Source organism: Lissotriton helveticus, chromosome 7 (genome assembly GCF_964261635.1).
Source record: "Lissotriton helveticus chromosome 7, aLisHel1.1, whole genome shotgun sequence".
NCBI classification, from domain to species: Eukaryota; Metazoa; Chordata; class Amphibia; order Caudata; family Salamandridae; genus Lissotriton; species Lissotriton helveticus.
In genome coordinates, this window is record NC_136068.1 from 798,094,414 (window position 1) to 798,098,353 (window position 3,940).

A 3,940-nucleotide genomic window follows, 5' to 3' on the forward strand; every position below is an offset into this window, starting at 1 on the left:
GTGGCCAACCAGCCTAGAGAAAGCGTGACTCCCCCTCCCCCGCACCCATATACCCAACAGGCTGTACTGCCCCTGGAGTTCTAGGAGGTTCCAGAATGGCGCCGCTCTCCAAGAACCTTAAATGTACTGCTCACCGATCATGACCTTACCGCCACAGGCCAGCGTAGTTGACAGACTTTCTGCCCCCCCCCCTACCCTCCTACACTGAAAGGTCATGCCCTGTCCCTAAAACTCACTAGCCAAGCCATTATATTTTCTAACAGAATTTCATTCCGTACCCTAGTTAGGTGGACCCTGTCTTTTAAGAAGCACGGCTCCCCCCTGATACACCCGTGTGCTATCGTATGTAGCTGAGGAGACCTGAACTATTTCCCTATTTTATTGTTGATCCTCCTTACCAAGTGATTCAACGCTTTTACAGAATATCCCCCCTCCATTTAAATCTGGGTACCATCTGAGACCACTCTATGGTGCAGCCCTGGCATGTCGTAGCTAATAGGGCTGGGCGTAGTGCCACTACGCACACTACGCAAAATTTTGGAATTATTTTTGGGAAAACGAGGGCGCGTCCTGGGGGTCCGTGTGCCCTGGACAGGGGTCCCTCGTGCCTGGGCAAACTCCCTGATCTCCCCGACCTGGTTGGAGCCCGAGAGCCCTGCAGCCCCGGAGCCCTGCAGCCCGCGCCCTGCAGTCCCCGAGCCCTGGAGCCCCGGAGCCCTGCAGCCCCGGAGCCCTGCAGCCCCGGAGCCCTGCAGTCCCGGAGCCCCCGAGCCCTGCATGCCCGGAGCCCTGCAAGGGCAGGCTGGAGCCCTCCCGCAGAGGCTCGGGGCAGGCAGATTGGCGTCATTTCGGTCCCGGCCATCTGGTCGCCCCTCTCGCCTCGGCCATCTGGTCGCGACCAATGCTTTCCTATAGGGCGACCAGATGGCCGGGCTTCCCTGGAAGTCCCGATGAGGTGCCATTCGCCTCCCGGATCCCAGGCAGGGCTCCAGGAGGTCGGGCACGTATGCGCCCTGGGTCACCTCTGTCACCTTGAGTGCACGGATTACAAGAAAGGGGGGTAATTTTCCTCCGGATTACTAGGGGCAAGGGTATGCCCGGACACCCTCCCAGGAGGGCGGTTCCCTGCCGGGGACCAGATGGGCTGTGTTCCCGGGCAACACCTCCCAGGCGTCCGGGGCTTCCTCCTCCGGCCAGCGGCGTGGGAAAGTACCCGGGAAGGGCTCCATGAGTCCTGGGCCCTGCAACCCCGCAGCCCTGCAGCCCTGCAGCTCCCGAGCCTCACAGCCCTGCAGTTCCCGAGCCCCGGAGCCCCGGAGCCCTGGAGCCCTGGAGCCCTGGAGCCCTCCCGCCCTCCCGCGGAGGCTCGGGGCAGGCAGATTGGCGTCATTTCGGTCCCGGCCATCTGGTCGCCCCTCTCGCCTCGGCCATCTGGTCGCCCGCAACGCTTTCCTATGGGGCGACCAGATGGCCGAACTTCCCTGGAAGTCCCTAATGAGGTGCCATTTGCCTCCCGGATCCCAGCGAGGGCTCCAGGAGGTTGGGTACTTTCACGCCTTGGGTCTCCTCTGTCACCTCGCGTGCACAGTTTACAAGAAAGGGGGGTAATTTTCCTCCAGATTACTAGGGACAGGGTACGCCCGGACACCCCTCCAAGGCTGGTGGTTCTCTGCCAGGGGGACCAGATGGGCTATGCCTGGGTAACACCTCCCTAGGCCACCCGGGGCTTCCTTCCTCCAGGCCAACGGCATGTCAAATTGCCCAGGACGGGCTCTTGGGCAGTCGTCCCCCCGGGCGTCTGGGGCTCCATCCAGGCCGACGGCATGGCAGAGTGCCCGGGACGTGCTCCATGCGTACCGGTCATTCGACCCCCGGGCGTGCGCGGCTCCATCCAGGCTGACGGCATGGCAGAGTGCCCTGGTCGGGCTCCATGGTTTTCATGGTGGTCCTCCCCTGGGTGTCGGGGGGGGGGCCTCCAGGCCGACGGCATGGAAAAGTGCCAAGGACGGGCTCCATGCGTCCCGGGCATTCGTCCCCCGGGCGTCCGGGGCTCCATCCAGGCTGACGGCATGGCAGAGTGCCCTGGTCGGGCTCCATGGTTTTCACGGTGGTCCTCACCTGGGTGTCGGGGGGGCTCCAGGCCGACGGCATGGAAAAATGCCCAGGACGGGCTCCATGCGTCCCGGGCATTCGTCCCCCGGGCGTCCGGGGCTCCATCCAGGCTGACGGCATGGCAGAGTGCCCTGGTCGGGCTCCATGGTTTTCACGGTGATCCTCCCCTGGGTGTCGGGGGGGGGGGGGGCTCCAGGCCGATGGCATGGAAAAGTGCCCAGGACGGGCTCCATGCGTCCCGGGCATTCGTCCCCCGGGCGTCCGGGGCTCCATCCAGGCTGACGGCATGGCAGAGAGCCTGGGTCGGGCTCCATGGTTTTCACGGTGGTCCTCCCCTGGGTGTCGGGGGGGGGGGGGCTCCAGGCCGACGGCATGGAAAAGTGCCCAGGACGGGCTCCATGCGTCCCGGGCATTCGTCCCCCCGGGCGTCCGGGCCTGAGAGCTCCAGTGGTCCTCACTGTGCCTGAGTCCCAGCCGGGGTCACCGCGCCCTGCCCGGCGTCAGCAGGCAGAAGCCCTACTGCGAAGGCTCGGGGTGGGAAGCAGGGAGTCCTTTCGGTCCCGGCCATCTGGTCGCCCGCAACGCTTTCTATGGGGCGACCAGATGGCCGAACTTCCCTGGAAGTCCCGATGAGGTACCATTTGCCTCCCGGATCCCAGCGAGGGCTCCAGGAGGTCTGGTAGTTTCACGCCTTGGGTCCCCTCTGTCACCTAGCGTGCACAGTTTACAAGAAAGGGGGGTAATTTTCCTCCGGATTACTAGTGACAGGGTACGCCCGGACACCCCTCCAAGGCTGGTGGTTCTCTGCCAGGGGGACCAGATGGGCTATGCCTGGGTAACACCTCCCTAGGCCACCCGGGGCTTCCTTCCTCCAGGCCAACGGCATGTCAAATTGCCCAGGACGGGCTCCATGGCTCTTGGGCAGTCGTCCCCCGGGCGTCCGGGGCTCCATCCAGGCCAACGGCATGGCAGAGTGCCCGGGACGTGCTCCATGCCGCCAGGCGGCGGACCGCCGACGTGCAGGTGGAGCGACCCTCCCTCGTTGCCAGGTACCCGGTTCGACCCGGTCCCGTGCAGCCGGGCCGAGGGGTTGGAAAAGACTCGCGTGGTCCCTCCCGGGGGAGGGACCGGCGGCCTCCTGCTCCCGTCGCACCGGGAGCCCCCTTCCTCTCCCGCCCACCGGGCGGGTGTGGTGGGACTCCCGGGCCGAGCGCCCGGCAATGGTTTTTTTCACCCAACGGTGCAGTCTGACTCCCAGAGGGGAAGCCTTGAACGGGGCACCTGGGCCGTCTCGCCGCACGGGCGGCGGACGGAGTCGCCTTCCTCCCGCCTCTCTTGCTCCCGCAGGTGGGTGAATGTTTTGGAAAAGTTGCCTGTGACTCTTGGCGGTGGATCACTCGGCTCGCGCGTCGATGAAGAACGCAGCTAGCTGCGAGAATTAGTGTGAATTGCAGGACACATTGATCATCGACACTTCGAACGCACCTTGCGGCCCCGTGTTCCTCCCGGGGCTACGCCTGTCTGAGGGTCGCTCAATCGTCAATCGCCCGGGGCTTCCCCGGGACGCGGCTGGGGCCGTCGCAGGGTTAGCTCTGCTTCCCCTTCGTCCCCCCACAAGTTCAGACCCCCCCCGATCGCTCGTGGCAGGGTCCCTCGCCGGGACCTGCCGCGGAGGTACGCCGCCGGCGCGTCTGGCCCCCGAGAAGGGGCCGGCGACCGGTCCGCCCCGGGACCCATCCCGGGGCGCCTAGCTGCGTGCCCCGCGAGGCTGTCTGTGGTGTCCCACCGGCTGCGCGCGCGCCTCGGGCGCCCGCCTCCGCGGCCAGCT

General features: G+C 65.8%; 1 non-coding gene across 1 annotated transcript; it reads left to right on the plus strand.

Annotated features, from left to right (window-relative positions):
• The first annotated feature begins 3,489 nt into the window (after positions 1 to 3,489).
• Positions 3,490 to 3,643, plus strand: LOC144771131 (5.8S ribosomal RNA). Its single transcript, XR_013599131.1, has one exon. It is a non-coding gene; the product is annotated as a 5.8S ribosomal RNA (ribosomal RNA).
• Positions 3,644 to 3,940: the final 297 nt, after the last annotated feature.